The sequence below is a fragment of the Somniosus microcephalus genome, chromosome 1 (assembly GCF_052327205.1).
Source record: "Somniosus microcephalus isolate GS21.2 chromosome 1, FLI_Smic_1.0, whole genome shotgun sequence".
NCBI lineage: Eukaryota > Metazoa > Chordata > Chondrichthyes > Squaliformes > Somniosidae > Somniosus > Somniosus microcephalus.
Genome location: NC_140987.1, coordinates 223,739,620 through 223,762,697, shown reverse-complemented (window position 1 = coordinate 223,762,697; position 23,078 = coordinate 223,739,620). Strand labels below are relative to the sequence as shown.

General features: G+C 48.4%; 1 protein-coding gene across 1 annotated transcript in view; it reads right to left on the bottom strand.

Moving 5' to 3' along the window:
- Positions 1-16,451, bottom strand: part of s100z (S100 calcium binding protein Z) — a 95,804-nt gene extending 79,353 nt beyond the window's left edge. The window contains exon 1 of the mRNA XM_085990787.1: positions 16,296-16,451. The gene's annotated coding sequence lies outside the window, so the exon portion shown is untranslated. The remainder of the gene's footprint in view (positions 1-16,295) is intronic.
- Positions 16,452-23,078: the final 6,627 nt, after the last annotated feature.

Here is a 23,078-nt window from a genome sequence, read left to right as displayed (position 1 = left end):
ATGGTGTATGTGCCTTTAAGAGCCCCAGGTGTGCGTAATGCCGGTAATTGCCACTTGGGCTATATAAGCCTGTGTATTGTGTATATCCTTTAGAAACCCCCCCCAGACTTGCTTAGTAAATACCTATGAACCAACTCCTGTCTTCAGTGTCTTTATCTACACACGGACACTACAGTGGCGACGAAGTGGAAACGGACTTACCTGCAATTCGGCAGCACCTCAAGGACATCGATTCCTCCAGCGTCCAGAAGACTCAAGGAAGTAAGAGAAACTGTGGTTTCACCAGCTGGCCAAGCTGGTGACAGGTACTGCGCTAATCCTTCCTGGGCATCAGGCTGGAGCTCCAGCGGCGGGCTCTACAGCTGAGACAGGCAGCGAAATCGGAGGCAAGCAATAACGGACTGGGAGGGTGCACTCGAGAGACGGCCGGCGCGGCAAGCAGGTCAGCGTTTAGACCTCCGTCGGGAACGAGTCTCCAACAGTGAATAAACGGAAACCACAGTAAAACAGCGTTGTTATCGGTAGCAGCGGCGGGAAAGCGCGGGAAGCGCCATATCGTTGCTACAGAGAGAAAAAAAAAAGCGCAGGAAGCGCCATATCTTTTCTGAAATGCCTAAATCTGGTAATATTGAGGCTTTTGATGGCGAAATAGAAGATTGGACCACATACGTGGAAAGAGTAGAGGTTTATTGCACTGCAAATGGAATAACAGATGAAAAAAAAGCTTCAGTACTTCTGAACTTAATGGGCGCGAAGACATACAGGCTGTTATGAAATTTAATCACTCCAGCCAAACCAAAGGAGAAGACTTTTAAAGAAATTGTTGATACCCTGCAGGAGCATTTAAACCCAACACCGCTGCTGATAGCGGAACGATTCAAGTTCTTCAAGAGAAATCAACACAAGAATGAAAGTAACGCTGATTACCTAACCGAATTAAGAAAGCTATCAAAGTACTGCCAATTCGGAGCAGGACTATCGGATTATCTTCGAGACAAATTTGTTTGCGGTCTCTTAAGTGAAGGAACACAAAAAAGACTGCTTTCTGAAAAAGATTTAACATTGGACAAAGCTTTCAGTATGGCTGTATCATACGAAGCAGCAGCAAAAGGAGCTGCAGAGATACAACAAGAGACACAGGACTTCGGCACCCATAAAATGACACAGGAGTTCGGAAGATGTTATCGCTGCGGTAGATCCACCCATAACCAGAGGGACTGCTGGTTCAAGGGCAAAGCATGCAGGCAATGTGGTAAGATTGGACACATTGCACGGGTATGCCAATCTGGACAAAATAAATCCACTGACAGAAAACAATTAATCAATAAAGAAAAGTACAGGAAGGTACAAATGATGACGGACAATAGCTCCGAAGACCAGAATAGCGATAGCGACTCCGGAAACAAGAGACTAAGCTGTCTCAAATTATATAATGTACTTGCTGATGCGCCATCAATTACTCAAAAGACTGAAGTTGAGCGAGTAACAATCAGGCTTTTATTAACTAAAGAATGAAGGTCTTGTCTCGAGTGGTCGACCCGTCCAGAATACTAAGGGACTGGGAGGTAGTCACTTATATACCTGGAATAGTGGGAGGAGTCAGCCGAGGCATGTCCAGACCTGTACCTAGTGGAATACACATACAGACACAGACAGGTATGACAGTGGTTTACCACATTCACCCCTTGTTTAAAAATGAGTCCGGCGGGGTGAAGTGTATTTAAAAGTTCGTGTATTGGAGTCTCTCCGGAGGTCTTGTCTGCCGCTGTGATCGACGTGGCGACGGCAGGGGTGGTGGAGCTTCCGGCGTCGCGTCCCGTGTAGGCTGGGGCCCTGGAGTGTAGTCCTCATGGGTGACGGTCCAAGGCGAGCCGGCTGCTGGGGTTGGATATCGGGTCGTGGGGGGGGGTGGTAATGGGTAGTGGGTTACAGCGGTCCCCGAGGGTGCGAGGTCTCGTATGGAGACTGTGTCCTCCCGCCCGTCCGGGTACGCAATGTAAGCGTACTGGGGGTTGGCGTGGAGGAGGTCGACCCTCTCGACCAGGGGGTCCGTTTTATTGGCCCTCACGTGTCTTCTCAGTAGTACCGGCCCTGGGGACGTCAGCCATGGCGGTAACGATGTCCCCGATGTGGACTTCCTTGGGAAGACAAACATTTTCTCGTGAGGGGTGGCATTGGTGGCAGTGCAGAGAAGTGACCGAATCGAGTGGAGCGCATCGGGGAGCACCTCCTGCCAGCGGGAGGTCGGAAGGCCCCTAGACTTTAAGGCTAGTAGGGCAGCCTTCCAAACAGTTGCATTCTCTCTTTCCACCTGTCCGTTCCCCCGGGGGTTGTAACTGGTGGTCCTGCTTGTGGCAATACCCCTAGCGAGCAGGTACTGGCGGAGTTCGTCGCTCATAAACGATGAGCCCCGGTCGCTATGGATATAGCTGGGGAAACCGAACAGGGTGAAGAGGCTGTTCAGACATTTAATGACCGTGGCACTGGTCATGTCCGGGCAGGGGAAAGCGAACGGGAACCGGGAGTACTCGTCAATGATGTTGAGGAAGTACACATTGCGGTCGGAGGAGGGGAGAGGCCCTTTAAAATCGACGCTCAGGCGTTCGAAAGGGCGAGTGGCTTTTATCAGGTGGGCTCTGTCTGGTCTATAAAAGTGCGGTTTGCACTCAGCGCAGACTTGGCAGTTCTTGGTCATGGTCCTGACCTCCTCAATGGAGTAAGGCAGGTTGCGGGCCTTGATGAAGTGGAAGAACCTGGTGACCCCCGGGTGGCAGAGGTCATTGTGGAGGGCCCTCAGCCTATCGATCTGCGCGCTGGCGCAGGTGCCACGCGATAGGGCATCTGGGGGTTCATTGAGCTTCCCAGGCCGGTACAAGATCTCGTAATTGTAGGTGGAAAGTTCGATTCTCCACCTCAAGATCTTGTCGTTTTTGATTTTGCCCCTCTGCTTGTTGTTGAACATAAAAGCAACTGAACGCTGGTCAGTGAGCAGGGTAAATCGTTTTCCGGCCAGGTAGTGCCTCCAATGACGCACAGCCTCCACGATAGCCTGGGCCTCCTTCTCGACCGCGGAGTGTCTGGTCTCCGGGCCCTGGAGGGTTCGTGAGAAGAATGCCACAGGTCTCCCCGCCTGATTAAGGGTGGCGGCCAGAGCGAAGTCGGACGCATCGCTTTCCACCTGGAAGGGGATGGATTCGTCCACTGCGTGCATGGTGGCTTTGGCAATGTCTTCCTTGATACGGTGGAAGGCTAAGCGGGCCTCTGCCGTCACGGGAAAAGAGGTGGACTTGATCAGCGGACGGGCTTTGTCTGCATAGTAGGGGACCCACTGAGCGTAGTAGGAAAAAAACCCTAGGCACCTCTTCAGAGCTTTTAGGCAGTGGGGCAGTGGGAGTTCCATAAGGGGACGCATCCGGTCCGGGTCGGGACCGATGACCCCGTGTTCTACAACACAGCCAAGGATGGCGAGGCGGTCTGTGCGGAATATGCACTTCTCCTTGTTATATGTCAGGTTCAGGAGTTGGGCGGTGCGGAGGAATTTCTCGAGGTTTGCGTCATGGTCCTGCAAGTCATGGCCGCAGATGGTCACATTATCTAGGTAAGGGAAAGTGGCCTGCAGCTCGTTTTGATCGACCATCCGGTCCATCTCCCTTTGGAAGACGGAGACCCCGTTGGTAACGCCGAAGGGAACCCTAAGGAAGTGATAGAGGCGGCCGTTTGCCTCAAAAGCAGTATACTGGCGGTCTTCAGGGCTGATGGGGAGCTGGTGGTACGCTGATTTCAGGTCAATGGTCGAAAAGACGCGGTACTGCGCGATCTGGTTGACCATGTCAGCTATGCGGGGGAGTGGGTAGGCGTCCAGCAGGGTGTAGCGGTTTATTGTTTGGCTGTAGTCGATGACCAGGCGTTGTTTCTCGCCGGTCTTAACGACCACAACCTGGGCTCGCCAGGGGCTGGAGCTGCCCTCAATAATCCCCTCCTTCAGGAGCCGTTCCACTTCGGTTTTGATGAAAACCCTGTCCCCGGCACTGTATCGCCTGCTCTTTGTGGCGATGGGCTTACAGTCAGGGGTGAGGTTAGCAAACAGTGGGGGGGGTGGGACTCTGAGTGTGGAGAGGTTGCATCTAGTGCGCGGCGGGCAATTTGGAGGCTGCTGGCTGCGGACTGTGAGTGGGGGGAGGGGGCCACCGTACGCCATCGTAACGCTTTTGAGGTGGCACTGGAAATCCAACCCCAGTAGAACGGCAGCGCAGAGGTCGGGCAGGACCAGGAGTTTAAAATTATTGAACACAGTCCCGTCTACTACTAGTGTCACCACGCAGTAGCCGCCAATGTCCGCTGACTGGGACTCGGAGGCCATAGAAATCCGCTGGTGCGCAGGCAGGACTGGGAGAGAGCAACGCCGCACCGTGTCGGGGTGGATGAAGCTCTCTGTGCTCCCGGAGTCAAAAAGGCAGTTTATTGCATGGCCGTTTACCTTAACGTCCATTTTGGACCGAGCTAACTGGTGCGGTCTCGTTTGGTCCAGCGTCACAGAGGCCAGCGTAGGGGTCGGTGTGTCGCTGCGAGTATCAGATGGGTGGGGGTTGGCGGTCTGCTGCGTCCCGGCTGGTGTCCAAGATGGCGGCGCCCATGATTCCCATGTGGCTGGAGTCGTCCAAGATGGCTGCTGCTGCGGTGGTTCGCACATGGCTGGGGAGGCCCAAGATGGCGGCTCGCACGGCCCACACGCGGCGCTGCTGGCGTTCGGGGTGGCTTTGGCCTTGCAGACGCTGGCGTAGTGTCCCTTTTTCCCGCAGCCCGAGCAGGTTGCATTCTTCGCCGGGCAGCGCGCTCTGGGGTGTTTGGCCTGGCCACAGAAGTAGCATTTCTGGCCTTGGGATACTGCTGTCTGGCTTTGGGACACTGCTGCGGTAGTTGGGCCGTTGTTGGGCTGTGGCTGGGGTGGCACGGTGCTATGGGGCTGTCCTACCGTGTCCCAGGTTGTCGTTCCCCGCGGCGTCCACGGTGCAGAGGAGTAGGCATCCATGCCCCGGAAGGCTGCGTCCAGCGTTAGTGCGATGTCGGAGGCTTTGTCGAGGGTGAGGTCACTCTGCTCCAGCAGTCGCTGTCGGGTGTAGTTGGACCTGTGGCCCGCTACGAAGGCATCCCGGATCAGTTCCTCCGTGTACTTAGTGGGCGTTACCGCCTTACACCCACAGGCCCGGCCAAGCACGGACAGTGCTTGGAGGTATTCCTCAGTCGATTCCCCAGGTTGTTGCTTGCGACTCCCCAGAAGGTGCCTAGCGTAAACTTCGTTCACAGGGCGCGTGTACTGGGTCTTGAGGAGCTGGAGGGCGGCTGTGTACGAGGTCGCATCCCGGATGACTGAGTACACTCGGTGGTTCACCTTGGAGATCAGGACAGACAGTTTGTCCGCATCCGTTTCGACCGCAGTGGAGGCAGTCAGGAATGTCTCGAAGCACGTGAGCCAGTGAGCAAACTTGGTGGAAGCGTCCGCTTCCCGACTGTCCAGGTCCAGGCATGCTGGTGTGAGGATCTTCTCCATTATAAAAAATTTAGTTAATAAAATTGATGCGCCATCAATTACTCAAAAGACTGAAGTTGAGCGAGTAACAATCAGGCTTTTATTAACTAAAGAATGAAGGTCTTGTCTCGAGTGGTCGACCCGTCCAGAATACTAAGGGACTGGGAGGTAGTCACTTATATACCTGGAATAGTGGGAGGAGTCAGCCGAGGCATGTCCAGACCTGTACCTAGTGGAATACACATACAGACACAGACAGGTATGACAGTGGTTTACCACACTTGCCAAAGAGGATTACCAAACCATTTGGGTTACCCTCACAATAGCAGGGTCCCCAGTTAAAATGGAGCTAGATACAGGATCAGCTCTAACCGTAATAAATCGACGAGATTACGAGAGGCTATTTTCGCATATACCTCTAAAAGACACATCCATTATCTTAAAAACATATACGGGGCAGAAAGTCTACCCCAAAGGAAAAATAAGGGTGCCTGTGGTATACAACGGCAAAGAAATACAAAAGTTGTATTTATACATTCTACAAGATGGTGGTCCACCGTTGTTGGGACGTGAATGGATAAGGAAGATACGTTTAGACTGGCACTCCATTCAGGCACTGACGGTGACCAGTAAGGAAAAAAACAATGATGACATCATACCTGAACGATTAAAAGACATCTTGGCCAACGCCAAAGAAGTGTTTCAAGAGAAACTAGGAACCTTGAAAGGCATCACCGCCTCAATAAAAGTGGAAGATACAGCAATTCCAAAATTTTTTAAGGCAAGACCGGTGCCATACGCAATACGTCCGGCAGTCGAGGCAGAGCTGAAGAATTTGGAAAAGGCAGGCGTATTATCCAAAATAGATTGGAGCGAATGGGCAACACCCATCGTTCCAGTCATGAAAAAAACATTGAAAAATAACTCTGAGGAACAGAAAAAAATTCGCATCTGTGGGGACTTTAAGGTGACTGTAAACCCGGTCCTTTACACGGTACAGTATCCTCTTCCGAGGATAGAAGATATTTTCGCCTCACTATCCGGAGGGAAACGTTTCACAAAAATTGACTTGGCACAGGCATATCTACAGATGGAGGTTGAGGAGACCTCTAAAAAGTATCTCACAATAAACACACACAAAGGCCTGTACCAGTACAATCGACTGGTTTTTGGAATAGCATCAGCTCCAGCTATCTGGCAAAGAGCTATGGAGCAAGTCCTGCAAGGGATTCCGGGGACTCAATGCTACCTAGACGACATCCTTATAACAGGAGAAAACGACAACGAGCACCTTGCCAATTTGGAGCAGGTGCTCACTAGGCTGAAAGAACGGGGCCTACGAGCAAATCGCCCCAAGTGCGAATTTTTCCAAAATCAGATATCATATTGTGGCCACATAATTAATAAGGAAGGGTTGCATAAGTCACCTGAAAAAATTGAAGCAGTTATAAAAGCCCCAGCACCTGAAAATGTTTCACAATTGAGGTCATTCCTGGGATTAATAAATTACTATCATAAATTTTTACCGAACTTATCAACTATTCTACACCCTCTTAATGATCTTCTACAGACAGGGGTGATTTGGAAATGGAACGAAGACTGTAAACGTGCCTTCCATAAATGTAAAGACTTAATCACATCCGAGAAAATTTTGGCTCATTACAACCCATCACTACCAATCAGACTGGCGTGCGATGCATCCCCTTACGGCATAGGAGCGGTATTGTCCCATAGATTCCCTGATGGCTCGGAACGGCCGATAGCTTTTGCGTCACGCTCATTGAACTCAGCTGAGCGTAACTATGCCCAGATAGACAGGGAAGCACTCAGCCTGGTATGGGGAGTGAAGAAATTCAACCATTACCTACACGGACAAAAATTTACCTTGCTGACTGACCATCAACCCCTCATCTCCATATTCAACCCTAAAAAAGGTGTCCCCATTATGACGGCACAAAGACTACAGAGGTGGTCCCTTTTTCTAGGGGCACACCAATACAACATTGAATACAAAGGGTCAAAACAGCATGGGAATGCTGACGGTTTATCACGCCTACCGTTGCCAACGATAGAAGAGGCACCTACAGTAGACCCAGTAGAGATATTCCACTCTACCATAGTGGAATGTCTACCGGTGACAAATTCTGCCATTGAAAGGGAGACAAGAAATGACCCTACTCTCTCACAGGTCTACGATTTAACAGTGAAGGGATGGCCAGCACATGGCGAACCACTGTTGCCAGCATTCTCGCAAAGAAGAGAACAGCTGTCAGTGTGCCGAGGAACCTTGATGTGTGGATCCAGAGTGGTGATTCCACCCAAACTCCAGGATAAAGTGCTAAAGGAGCTTCACGAGGGGCATCTGGGTGGAGTGAAAATGAAGAACCTAGCTAGGGCGTTTGTATGGTGGCCAGGTATCGATGGAGACATCGAAGACATGACCAAGAGCTGCCTAGGATGCCAGAAGGTCCAAAATGCTCCGCCACAGGCCCCTCTACATCCATGGGAGTGGCCCTCATCTCCCTGGCAAAGGGTGCACATCGACTTTGCTGGTCCATTTATGGACTCAATGTTCTTAATCGCAGTTGATGCACACTCCAAGTGGCCGGAGGTAATAAAGATGTCCTCCACCACCACGGAAAAAACCATCACAGTATTAAGGACCATATTTGCCAGGAATGGGCTGCCGGAGCAGATATGTTCTGATAATGGACCGCAATTTGTGTCCGAGGAATTCAGAAAGTTCTTAAAGAACAATGGGGTAAAGCACTACACGTCCGCCCCATACCATCCCGCCACCAATGGATTGGCTGAAAGGTTTGTCCAGACCTTCAAGAAGGCCATCAAGGCCATGGGTAATGAAGACATAAAACTCAGCACAAGGTGGATAACTTCTTATTTGCATATAGGAATGCAACGCATATGGTTACTAACCAAACTCCCGCCATGATGTTCTACAATAGAAACCTAAGATGCCGGCTGGATTTGGTCAAGCCCAACATCCGAAGGGACGTGGAGAACCGGCAGTTTCAGGGCATGAATGAAAGGCCAACTAGGGCCTTCCAGATAGGCCAACCGGTTTTGGCCCGGGACTACCGTACCGAGAAATGGCAGCCTGGAACTATCTGCACACGATTAGGATCACTGATGTATACCGTGGACATCGGAGACAGCATAATAAGGCGCCATGCTGACCAAATCATCAAGTCATCCGAAAAGGGACAACCTACACCACCACTCTATACATCTAACGATGAAGTAGAGATACCCATATCTACCTCCGATCCGGTGATACTGGAGCCCGATGAACCCGACACTGGCCTTCAAGCCGAATCAGCCTTGCCAGAAGAACCTACTACACCACCAGAAACTACTACACCCCCGAGGCATTATCCGGACCGAGTCAGGAAGCCTCCTGAGAGACTAACTTATAATTAATTAATACAACAATGTATATTATTTTGCATATAACATGTAATTAATAATTACTTAAAATATGATGTACTAGTTAGCTAGAAGGGGAGGAATTGTAGTGTATGTGCCTTTAAGAGCCCCAGGTGTGCGTAATGCCGGTAATTGCCACTTGGGCTATATAAGCCTGTGTATTGTGTATATCCTTTAGAAACCCCCCCCAGACTTGCTTAGTAAATACCTATGAACCAACTCCTGTCGTCAGTGTCATAATCTACACACGGACACTACAAGGGCAATGTACTAAATAGTGATTAGGATAGTAGCAGACTTCAGGAGGGCGTAGACAGACTGGCGAAATGCCTAAACAGTCACAATTCATAATTTTTCTTAAAATTCATTTTTATGGGATGTGGATGTCGCTGGCAAGGCCAGCATTTATTGCCCATCCCTAACTGCCCTTGAGAAGGTGGTGGTGAGCCACCTTCTTGAACCGCTGCAGTCCGTGTGGTGAAGGTACTCCCACAGTGCTGTTAGGGAGTGAGTTCTAGGATTTTGACCCAGTGACGATGAAGGATCGGTGATATATTTCCAAGTCAGAACGGTGTGTGACTTGGAGGGGAACTTGGAGGTGGTGGTGTTCCCTTGCACCTGCTGCCCTTGTCCTTCTAGGTGGAAGAGGTCACGAGTTCGGGAGGTGCTGCCGAAGAAGCCTTGGTGAGTTGCTGCAGTGTAACTTGTTGATGGTACACACTGCAGCCATGGTACGATGGTGGTGGAGGGAGTGAATGTTTAAAGTGGTGGAGGGGGTGCCAATTAAGTGGGCTGTTTTGTCCTGGATGGTGTCGAGCTTCTTGAGTGTTGTTGGAGTTGCACTCACCCAGGCAAGTGGAGAGTATTACATCACACTCCTTACTTGTGCCTTGTAGATGGTGGAAAGGCTTTGGGGAGTCAGGAGGTGAGACACTCGCTGCAGAATACCTAGCCTCTGACCAGCTCTTGTTGCCACAGTATTTATGTGGCTGGTCCAGTTAAGTTTCTGGTCAATGGTGACCCCCAGGATGTTGATTGTGGGGGATTCGGCAATGGTAATGCCGTTGAATGTCACGGGGCAGTGGTTCGACTCTCGCTTGTTGGAGATAGTCATTGACTGGTACTTCTGTGGCGCGAATGTTACCTGCCACTTATCAGCCCAAGCCTGAATGAGCAGAGGGACCTCAGGGTACATATTCACAAATCCTTGAAGGTGGCAGGGCAAGTTGATCAGGTACTGTACTTAAGAAAGTGTATGAGATACTTGGGGGGAAAAATTCGGTTACTTTGAGAGTCCCATTAGCGCCCTAAGAGGGCCCTAATGGGTCGCAAAGCAACGAGCGCCCAGGCACAGCGATGTTTGTGTCACTCGCAAAATTGACCTGACATTTTGCGGCGGCGCTAAACACTACCACCACGATCTCCTGCATCCGCAGATCGTGACGTCAGTCGAGCGTGCAATGCCCTGGCTGTGCCCTGGACCGGATATTGAGTGGCGCCCCCTGCCATACCGCCTGCCGCTAGCAACGACAGGTTGAGGGGAGCGTTTTGCAGTCAGGAAGGGACTGGGGGAGCGCTATTTAAAGGTGACCGCTTCCTGCCTTTTTTTTCAGCGACATTTTTGCACCACGCATTCTGAGAGAGAGAGAGAGAGAGAGACTTCTGGAGACATTCAACACTGTGTGAAGGAGTTTTGGGTACTGAGCACCACTTTGCAGGTTCATTTTGATTTGACCTTCCTTGCATCAATTTAGAAGAGACTACGGGGGCTGCACTCTGAGCTCTTTCCCTGGGCTTCTCCATTGTTCTTTCCAGCAGATTTGATGTACAGGTCTCTCCAGGCCGAGGTTCAAGGCTGCAATGAGCAGGGTGTGCTTGGAGAGCAAGATCGACCCTCCCCTTTAAGAACTGGCCACGCCAGTGTGTCTGTGTTCCATTGCTGACTGACATCACATGAGCTTCACCAGCGCTCTGAGTTAGCGCCTCGCTCCTCAGCGTTAGTGCCTTAAGAGAGGTGTGTAGCGCCTGATTTAGCGCTCCAATCACCTCCAGGGGCGATAGAAGCCAAGTTTGCAGTCGGAGGCGATAATTAGCACCAGGCGCTAAACTTTGCGCCTGGCCGATAATTGCGCTCCAAACGGGGCGATATCTAATTTCTCCCCCTTGGTTTTGTAAATAGGGGCATTGAATACAAAAACAAGGAATTATGCTAAACCCTTACAAATCACTGGTTAAGTTTCAGCTGGAGTGTTGTGTACAATTCTGCGCACCACACTTTAGGAAGGATGTCAAGGCCTTGGAGAGAGTACAGAGGAGGTTTGCCAGGATGATACCAGGGATGAGAGAGTTCAGTTATGTGGAGAGATTGGAGAAGCTTTAAGACAGTATTCTTATGAACAATGATGCATTACAATTTTTCATGAATTATATGCAGCAGACTGGGGGACAAGCACATCTCTTCTGGCTAACTGTGGAAGGATACAGAGTCACTGCACAGCAGCAGATGGACATTTTACTAAGTGTGCAAAAGGATGGAAAAAGACAGCGCAATCAAACCAACAGAATGCTGCGTGTTGCAGCTGTTGTTGTTTATGATCAGTATTTGTCAGTAACCATTCTAAGCTGAGATTGCTCTCCCTCGAGCAGAGAAGGCTGATAGAGGGCAGTAGGTTCTGGTCCACAGACCCACTGTCACTCCCCCAGGTCGATACCTCAGCATTCCTAGCAATCTGTTGGAGGACAGATTGCTGGCCTGCTGCAATACCCTGCAAGCCCCTTTTGACACTGGTAAACCCAACCACAATGGCATCAGTCTGTGCTTGGGTGGCAGTAAGCTGAAACTGCTGGAGAGCGGTCTGCACTTCCACTGCAGCACTGAGACATTGGGTCGCTTCTGCCTGTGCTGCAATAGAAGCCAAGGTGTCAGCAATCACATGCAGCATCTTGTCTGTGTTCACAAGGTCTCTCCTGGAGTTGTCCATCATTTCCATCCTGGAAATCCTGGGCTCCAAGCTTTACTCAAAGCCCCGTCCAATGTCAGAGCCGGACTCCTCCATGCTCCTTGACATTGCCAAGAGGCTCTCTGGCAGGCTTGCCATTGCACCTAGTATTTTGGTGTGCATACCCATCACCCTTCTTCAGAAGGCCACCCCATTGAGATCATCAGCTGAGTCGTGTGCAGCAGAACTCACGTGCGGACTCGCCCTCTGGGGAGCTGGCCCCCAAGCTACCCTTTCCCCCTGGCCTTACTGCAGCCCACTCATGCAAGGTGCCTCACCCTGTGCAGATCCCGCATCTATACTACACTCTAAATTTCACACAGTGCCAGTTTCTGAGCTAGTGTCTGCGAGTGTCAGATGCAGCGACAGTGTGCCTTCTTCTCCTTCACTCTCCTCCATTTCTTCGGGGACAGGCTGTGCAGGTGGCAGATCTTGGTCATCTGAAAGCAGAAAGGCACAAGAGTCGGGTTATGGTGAGGTGGTGGTGGGGAAGCAAGATATCCATGCATTCAGCATCAGCAGCATGTAAGTGAGAAGAGATTGTGGGATGAGGGGGAAGTGGGATGTGAAAAGAAAGATTAGGAATGAGCATACTGTTATTGTCTCCAAGGGCTTCAACTTCGCCCATTGCCACAGCCTCAGTGACTTCCCCTCCAATGATGTCGAGCATCCTCTCCTCCAGCTGGCTCAAGTTCTGTATTGCAGATTGGTTGCCTCCCATCTACCGCTGCTCACGGTGATTGTGCACCACCTTGGCCTGCAAGCAAAAGGGAAGTGTGTCAGTGTGTGTGTGGTGCAATGTGTTTCAGTGATGTACCTGCCATAGTTGAACAGCTGTCTGTGTGAGCAAGGTGTGATATGTTGGTGTGAGTGTTGCAGCAGTGGTAAGGTTGTGAAGGTGAAGTGACGCTATTATTGTGAGGTGTGAATGGTGATAGGTAGAGATTGTTGATAGGTGAGAGGTGAGGGTGTGGTGCATTGAGCAGTGTGTGAGGCTTGTGGTGCAGATGGTGGGATATGGCATTTGCCGAAGCCTTCACTCATCTTGCCTGCCATGTGAGGTCATTAAACTTCTTGCGGCACTGGATCCATGTTCTCGGTACCATACTGTTGGCCGTCACATACCCAGCTATCTCTTGCCACAGTCTTCTAGATGTATGGGCTGATGGCTGCCTGCCACCCTGTGGGAACAGGATAGCTCGCCTTCTCTCCATGGTCACTACCAATGCCTCCAGAGCTGCATCTGGGATCCTTCTGGCTCGTTCTCTCTGCTGGTGCTCAGCCGTGTGTTCCAGCATAAAGTGAGATTCCAATTTGAGCTCCAACTACAATGACAATGAGGTGCTACTGCATCAAAGCACCTCCCCTTTCAGTAGTGGATAAAGACTAGGCCAAACATTACTGGCCATTAGACTGCACCCGATATTGGCCCACCTGTTGAGCGGTAAGCCAATCAGCAGCGCGTTTAGCGCAGAGATCAGCACTACAATCATGTAAATGAGCAGTCAGCACAAATTTTGGTGCTGCCTGGACCACTTTGAACCGGCACAGCTAAATAGTGCTGGGCCATGACACCGCCCATTTTTGGGCCATATCCAATTTCTAGGCCAAAGATTCTAAACTATTCCTCTTAATCAATTGTGAACTGGAATTAGGAATCAATTAAGCACCTGAACTAGCACTGAGAGAACAATGCTACATGTTTACTGATCAAAATTGCTATATAATTGGGTGTTAGAGAGTGATGAAAGACAGTTTTAGGACTGCAGGCCCTCCTGCAAGAATTTGCAGATAGGGGGCTCGCAATTCATGAGAATGATGCCACCCTCCTGTCTAATACTTGTTTCATGCAGACCATAAATAAAATGTTCAGGCTATTTATCAACTAGCATGCAAGCCCTAATCTACATTTACACATATTTGTACTTAAGAGATATACACATGTCTTCATTCAATTTCAGCATACTTTTAACCACTTACTTCATTTCATGCTTAGGTCATCATAAGAAGATAAGAAATTCGAGAGTGAGCAAAGACCATTCAGGGCACAAAGCCTGCCCCATTCAGAGTCAATGTATGATTATTATATATCATGGATTACACCAACCCCCCCTCGCCCCTCCCAACATACACCATTTGTTGATCCACCGCTTTCCTTCCTTAACTTCCCCTAAGAGACTAAAGAGTAATCCATTAATTAGCTTGGCAAAATAATCACAAAACATCTCACACCCAACATGTTGGAAAGTCTTTTGTTCCCCACCTGTTGGTGAACAGATAGAAGATAAAAGATGGACCAAAGGGAAGCCTCTTGGGTGGCCCTGAGGTCGGTCGATTTTGTTTGAAAGCTTTAGGCATAGGAACAGCAGTAGGATTCAACCCCTGGCCTGTAAATGGGCCTAATGAATATCTCACTGGCCAGCTGCTGGCCCGAAAAGAGCTTTCACAAGCAGTTCGCTGGCTTTGTGCCTATGAAGATCGGGTGGCCCAGAGGCCGCCAGGTCAACAGTCAGGTAAGTCACAGGGGAGGGGTTGTGAGACTTTTGCAGGTGGGAATTGGGGGAGACTGGGACGTCTGTGGTTCAGGCTTTCATTGTGGGGTTCAGAGGAGCATTCCTGCTCCTCCAAGCTCCACAATGATAGGTTTTACACTTACCGCCGCTGGGTTTTTGCCAGATTTTACTGAGAGGGGTGTCCGCAGCGGCTCCCACTCAATAGGCAGCTAAAATAGTATCGGGATCCTACTTCAATGATAGGATTCCAATTTACATGCATTTATGAGGCATCCACTTGAGTCACATGGGTGCCTCAGCCGCCCAAGCAAACAGTGGCATAAAATTAGCTGTGGGATGGAAAACGAACGTTAAATGTACTGTTGGAATTTAACTCCCGTTCCACTCAGTTTCTGCTGGGAGGAGCAAGTTAAAATTCTCCCTGTTGAGTCAGTTTGAAATTTTCAAAGTGATAGGTCAGGTCTGTTAGCTTTCAGAATTGCTATTAAAAGAGAGAAGTTGTCTGATCTGCAGTTAGAGCGTAAACTCCTAAAGTAAATTGACTGTTTGAAATCCGGTATATGTGATGGAGAATATTCATAACTTTTCTTGGAAAAAAATACTGCTTAAAAATTCCTATGATGGAGTAAGGGTGGGGTGGGGGTCAAATAATTATACAAAAAGAACTTTAACTATGAATTGCTGACATCTGACAAAACCATTGTTGATTCTGAGAAGCAGCACACATTGAAAGAGACTGTATACAATGAACATACTGGAATGATTTCAAACTTAAATTTGTGCAAGAGTGTTGGCATAATCTTCAGTTAACTGATGCTGTGCAAAAAACTATAGAGATGGTTGCATGCTGATATGCAAACAAGAGATACATTGATAGATTAAGCAACTCAATCGCATCAGGATTGATTTTAGAATGACCCAGCACTAACTGAGAAAGCTCTGATAATACAGAGAAACAACTTTGTGGAAAACTATCACATGCGATTAATGATCTGGAAATCGAACTGTTCGGGACTGAAGTGCCAGTGATGGACTGAGTTAAGATCCCTTACTGAACTTGTAAAAGAAGATATTACTGTCGTATTTGGGTAAAAATCTAACATTATCACTATTTTATACAACATGGAATTTTGGATGTGATTCAGTTTTAGCCACTATTGCAAGCTGTTCCTATTTTGAAATGTCTCTTAATGGACACTAACCATCACCATCTGCCGGTCATTTGAATTTCCTCTCTTCACACCAATAAATGGGGATTGCTCCAAAGTTAGGGTGGCAGAGTGGGAGAAGCCTTGAGGAAATTCACCCTCCTCTAAAAAAAAATCAACTGGCCTAAATACTCTGAACATATTGCAAAATAAACAAGCAATATAAACTTTGAAAATCAAATTTTCATGTGTCTCACATCCCTCTTTAAAAATGTAAGTCAATTGCTGGAACAAGAAGAAAAGTGTAAATAATATTATTCAAAAACCTTTCCCACATTTTCATCAGTAGATCAGTACATTACATCTCTATTCCATAATGGAGTGCAAAAGTAGTTCTACCAACCAGTTAGTTCATTATTTCAATCTCCTGTGGTATTGCACAGGGCAGCTGATTCAATGTCAGACACTTTACACTAGCTCCTAAAGTCAAAATTACTCCCAAAATTACTTCAGGAGAACAAGTTAGAGTGAGGAAAATTAGACTAGGGTGAACAGACATAATTCAATCCCCATTTTAAATGCATGCATTCTGCATTTTTATATATTTTTTTAATATAATAATCTGATTTTATATTATAAGTCTGAATTAAATAGCAATACTTACAAAAATTTAGGCAACAGATTTCGTTAGAGTTCGTTAGACCATAGGAATTTGTCTGCAGTACAGGCTGAGGAGATGGGAGACATAAAACTGAAGCAATAAAACACCACCACTGATGGGAGGGTGTAATTATAACATGACAAGTTTAAATAGGCTATTTCCATTATAAATGTGGACTTGGGAATTTATAATGGCAAACCATAGTCGTGACCACAGGAAGTAAGATTTTGTAGACAGGAAGTGTGCGGTGATGTAAGACATTTATGCCTAGGAACACTGGAAACCTGCCGGTAATAGTGGCGGCCAAGGATAACAGCTGCCGGCCAAGACAGCGCAGGCAGTATCAGCATTTTGGTACTGCCCGCTCATTATCATCAGCGTGGTGGTGATTTGCTAGTGCAACGCGCTCTTTACAGCGCTAATGTCAGAAGAAGGTCAAAGGTTGCCTCTGTCTCCCACTCGCAGTGTAGGGGAGCGAAATACTGGAGTGGTTTAGTGCGGGCAGCAATACGAGCGGAGAATTCCAAAATGGATGAGCTGGTGTCAACTCAGTGTTGCACGGCGATTGACGTCACACTCCACCTCATCAAAATACTCTCGCCGATAATAGTTAACCATAGCGCTGACGGCCTGCCGAAAATGGTTTCCGCCGCGGTACCCACCATCAGCTGGCGGAAGAGCACCAGGGCCGTTTTATTGCCATTTCATGGTGCTAACGGGCAGCACAAACCACCCAAAATTCTAGGCCTCAATATATTGTAGATGAAAGAGCATGCTCATTATTGCGGGCTATTTAATAGGCTGACTTTCCTGAGGATAGCATCCCAGTAGCATCTGAACAGGAGACGTAGTCAACCAGAAATATGGGCAGACACCCATAAAGCTGACTCGCTGCTCCCATTGGACTGCGGACAAACTTCCTGTCCTTAGCCAAGAAGGCCCATGCAGTACTGTGCCTAAAAGAGGTGCAGTTATTCAAATTAATAATTTTGTTGTTTTTGTGACATCAGAATGATTGCGACCAGATTTACTGCTCCAATGCCATTTGCAAGTTGTATGCTAGGTGCCCACATATAAAAGGTACAGCTCTTTCGAGCCTGAGCCAACATCAATCCTGCGGAACAGAAACTTTAATTACTGAGAAAACGTCATTGTTTTAGTGCTACATCTAGACCTTAAAGCAATAATGTCTCCCACAATCTTTGGCGCTGTGAGGACAACTATCAAAGCTGCAGGATTAGGGTCCCCTTTGGAACCCCTCTGTATTAGCACTGTCTGGGGCAGTGGAGGAGGAAGATAAGCAGGAAGTTCTTTTGAATGCAAGTGCAGGCAGGTAAAACCAAAGGAGTAGAGTACCAACTTGGGGGGCATCCAGCCGCGTGGGTATATAGGCCCCAATTGACATTCTTGGACCTTATTTCTGGAGGCTCCAATTTAGTATGGAGGTTGTCAGAGTGTTGTGTCACCTGCCATGACAGGACCTGAAACTATGGTCTTGAGCCTCCACCACCCTGCCTGTTCCAATGAAGATCACCACAGCATTCAGTTTCTACGCCAGTGGAGAGTGTTTTTGTGGTGAGGAGGGAAAACCAAGGACATTGGTTGCATAAGCTAGTCAGCGGTGTATAGGTGCATCCACCAGGTCATGGGTGTCTTGCGTGCCAGGGCAAATCAATATATTATGTTCTCTATGGATGCCATGGAGCAGCAAACATGTGCCCTTGGCTTCTACTGACTCGTTGACTTGTCTAGGGTGCAGAGCATGATTGATGGAACCCATATGAACCTGTGGGCTTCCATGGAGAAGACTGTCCCTTGCATGAATTGAAAGCAGTACTACTCCATTAATGTCCAGCTTGTGTGCGTTCTCCAGCACAAAATCATGCAGGTGAATGCTAGATTCCCAGGCAGCTCCCACAATACTTTCATCCTCAAACAATACTCCCTTGTTTGAAGAAGGGATTGGGAAGGGCTGGCTGCTGGGGGTTCTTGGCTTCCCACTGTTGCCATAGTAATGACATCCTTGCGTGCCAGGGCAAATCAATAACACATGAAGCAGAAGTTTTGATGCCTGCATCATTCTGGGGGTGTCCCGCAACATAATCCCAGGAAGATATCCAGGATTGTACTGGCCTGCCGTGTGCTCCTCAGCCTGGCCATTGATGAGGGCATCCACCTGGAGGAGCAAAATGTGGAGAGGGCAGAGGAGGAGCAGGAAGATATATCATTTGAGGGAGATGAGGCACTGGTCACATGGCAGTCAGACTATTATAGGCTGAAGCATCCAGCAAAATCTCATCCTGGAAACCTCTTGACCATGCCATCCAGTACAAACTCTACATTCCATCCCTCCCTCTTGAACTTCCTTTTGAATAAAGACATCCCTGAAAAACCTACTCTGAATCCACGACAACCCCTCTCACCACCAATGAACCTACCTACTACAAAAAACTTAACTCCCAGTAACATCAAAAGGGCTTTGCACAAAACAGAATCTGCAGCTAATAGATTTATTGGACATACATTCATTGTGACTATCAACTTAATTCTTTCCACCACCTTGCTTCTCCTTTCTAAAAGTGGCTGTCTTCTGTGCCCCACTAGCCTGGTGTTTTATCTAAATGGCTTTGTCTAAGCAGCAATAGGGCAGGAGCATGGCAGCCTTATGTCAGGTTCCAGGACCTGAGGTGGCTCTTGATCTCTGTGAGCTCACACACTAAATAGATGGATTCAGGCTTCAGCTCATTCAAAGCTGCTGCAGGAAGAGCCTGGTAGATTGCAAACTTTTTTTCACAACTTCCACAAAATCTTGCTCCTTTTTATAGATTGTCATCATGTCCCTTTTCACCAATCATCAGGCACTGTCCCTGGTTCTAAGAATTCCCAGTAGGCGATGTCATATTTCATTAGTTTCTTCCTTAGGTATCTGATGGTGAAATTCACCTGGATCTCGGGCTTTGACGTTGTTCAATACCTTATGCCTGCAAATCGTGCCTTTACCACTTACATCAGTCTTCTTAGAATCTCTTCATTGCACCAACAATAGAAACTTTGCAGAACTTGTTTCAGTTCCAATTCATGGAAAGCATGATTGTAAATACTTTGTTGCTGTTTCTTTGGCAATTTATTTTCACAAATATGGATGTTTTTGAAACTTACAACTAGTTCCTCTCTTTCTGTCGGTTAATATAGGTGTGGTATCTTGAGGTGGCCATAGATGGAGACGGACACAGGTTAACTCCGTAACATGGTTTAATCAACACTTGCACATAAAAGCTTCTGCCATGAGGCAGCAAAAACAAAGAGTACAACCAGTACAGATCAGACTTAACTCAGGAGACCAATTGCCACAGCACCACCTGGTGGATCAGGTTACTCATAACCTCCCAGGTTACTACACTCCTCCCCCCTTAAGATTGCCGTATGCAATTCTTAAACAATAACCCTTACTAGGTACTATGTTTTAATTAACCAGTATGCTCTAACCATGGTTAACCCCTGACTAATTTAACAGGTTTGTATAAGTCTTTCTGGTTGCTTGCGAATCCTTTGTGAACGTCTTAATTCCACTTGTGGTGGATTCTCAGATTCATTCGCACTTGAGATTGGAGTAGTCTCTGATGTTGGTCTTACTCTGTCCCGCTGTGGCCTGGCAGTACCAGTGTCCACTGGCACCTTATAAGCCATGCTGGGTCCTGGAACAGCCTCCTCTACTGCCCTTTGTTCCATCTGAGGCAGTTCCCCCTGCTGCCGGCTGAAAAGCTGATCCACATGCCGACAAACCCCTCGACCATCCCCTAGTAACACGGAGTACGACACAGGTCCTGTAATGTCCTGGATTAGTCCTGGTATCCAATTAGGTCCATAGCCAAAGTTCCGGGTGTACACAGAGTCCCCTATGGCGAAATGGCGAGCTTTAGTATGTTTGTCATGGTACGCTTTTTGGTTTGTTTGTTTTGTCTCAACCTTGCTTTTGAGATCTGGGTGTATCAGATCTAACGTGCACCGCAACTTTCTCCCCATCATCAACTCAGCCGGAGAAAGCCCCGTGGTAGCTTGGGGTGTTATACGATAACTAAACAAGGCTCTATTGAGCTTGGTCTCCAGGGTGTCACCTGAGCTCTTCCTCATGAGCTCCTTAAAAGTCTGCACGGCTCGCTCGGCTAACCCATTTGAGGCTGGGTGATATGGAGCCGAGGTGACATGTGTGATTCCATTCCTTACCATGAATTCTTTGCTCCCTTCACTAACAAAACACTGTGCATTGTCGGATACAATCATTTCTGGAATACCATGCGTGCTGAAGCTGTTCCTGAGACAATTCAGTGTGGCATCAGTCGTTGCAGAGCTCACTGGATAAACATCGATCCACTTTGAGTGAGCGTCTACCAGCACCAAAAACATTTTGCCCCTAAAAGGTCCCGCATAGTCTATGTGAATTCTCCTCCAGGGTTTGCTGGGCCACTCCCAGGGATGGAGTGGTGCCCCGGCAGGTGCTTTCCTCTGTTCCTGACATATAGTGCATGACTTTACCTTGGACTCAATTTCAGCATCCAAGTTAGGCCAGCACAGGTAGCTCCTAGCCAGTCCTTTCATTCTAGTCATTCCTGGGTGCGAGTGATGCAACTGTTCCATCAAAGTAGGGCGCCCCCGCTCTGGGACTATGATGCGTGCTCCCCATAGCACACATCCATCTTGGACACTGAGCTCGTGCTGTCTCTGTCTGTACGGCGCGAACTCTGGTCCCTCACGGTGATCTGGCCAGCCTTTCAACACATACTCACAGACCCTTGACAGAACGGGGTCCTTGGCTGTACAGCCCTGGATTTGCGCTGAAGTCATCAGGGGACTGATCTCCTGATCCAGCATCAGGATGTGCTCCTCAGGGGAAGTACTGCGAGGAGATTTTGAGAGGGGCAGGTGGCTGAGAGCATCCGCGTTCCCGTTTTCCTTGCCGGCTCTGTACGTGATCACATATTCATAGGCTCTTAGTATTACTGCCCATCTCATTATTCTCTGTGATGCCATTTGAAGCACCGCTTTCATCTCATTCAGTAAGCTAATAAGAGGCTTGTGGTCAGTACTGATTACAAACTTCCTCCCATATATGTACTTATGGAATTTCTTTACTCCAAATATAATGGCCAACCCCTCTTTATCAAGCTGTGAATAGTTCTTTTCCGCAGCTGTGAGCGTGCGTGAAACAAACCCGATGGGCCTTTCTGCTCCATCTGGCATGCGGTGGGCCAACACTGCCCCCACTCCATAGGGTGATGCGTCGCAGGACATTATCAGCTCCTTCTTCTCGTCATAATGCACTAACACCCCGCTGGACTGAAGTAGCTCCTTTGACTGCTGAAACGCTTTCGCTTGCTCTGGCCCCCAACGCCATGGCTCCTCCTTTCTCAGCAGTTTGTGCAGGGGTGCCAGCAGCATCGATAAGTTTGGAAGAAACCGGTTATAATAATTCAGGAGCCCTAGATAGGCTTTCAGTTCAGTCATTGAGGTGGGCGCAGGTGCATCCTGCACTGCCCGCACTTTCCCTGGTAATGGATGGAGGCCTGTGGCATCCATCTGATGTCCCAGGAATGTAACTTCCTTCTCCATGAAACTACACTTACTCCGTTTCAGGCGTAGCCCCGCCTCTTCCAGCCGCTGTAGCACTTTGTCCAGTGTTTTTAAGTGATCCTGATCGTCACTTCCTGTTAGCAGAATATCATCTAAGTACACGGCCACCTTTGGAATGCCCTGCAGAATGCCCTCCATAGTCCGTTGGAATATTGCTGGGCTAGAACTGACACCAAATGGTAACCTGGCATACGTGAACAGCCCCTTGTGCGTGTTCACCGTGACAAACTTTTTTGATTCTTCATCTAGCAATATCTCCTGATACGCATGACTCATGTCCAGTTTGCTGAATCTTTCTCTCCCAGCGAGCGATGTTAACATGTCCTCCATTCTCGGAATGGGGTACTGTTCCAGTGATGATACTCTGTTCACTGTTAACTTATAGTCACCACACACGCTTACGTTACCGTCGGGCTTCAATACCGGGACTATTGGTGCCGCCCAGTCTGAAAATTTCACTGGTTCTATTACTTTGTCCTTTAGCAGGCAATCTAGTTCCGCCTCAACCTTGGTTTACATTGCAAAAGGTACCGACCTTGGTTTAAAGAAACGAGGCATGGCATCACTGGCTACATGAATCTTGGCTATGGCTCCCCTTAAGGTGCCCAGTTCGTCCTTGAACACTAACTCATGCTTCATCAGCACTTCTTGCAGTGCCTCTGTACTGTCCTCCATTTTATTCATTGCCTGCCAGTCCACACTCAACTCACTGATCCACCCTCGCCCTAACAGGTTTGGCCCTGACCATGCTACCACTACCACCGCAAGCTCTTTGGTGACTCCTTTGTGTTCCATTTGTACTTCGGCCGCCCCCAAAATGTCCACCTTCTGTCCTGTGTAGGTTTTGAGACTAATGGGGCATGTACCTAGCTCTGGTACTTTTGCTTCCCCCCATAGCTTGGCGTACTCAGTCTGCGACATTATGGTTACACTACATCCGGTGTCAATCTCAAACTTTACTTGACCTCCGTTCACTATCAAATACTGAGTGAGAGGGGGTACGTTGGGCCTTGAAGTGTCTATCTATATATATAAATCGGTCGATCTGTCTGTCCTTCTGTCTGTCTGTCCTTCTGTCTGTCTGTCTGTCATCACGTGTGCGTCTGTCTGGTATGCGTTCGAAAGTTATAGAGCGTACCTACGCGTGCGTTACGTTGA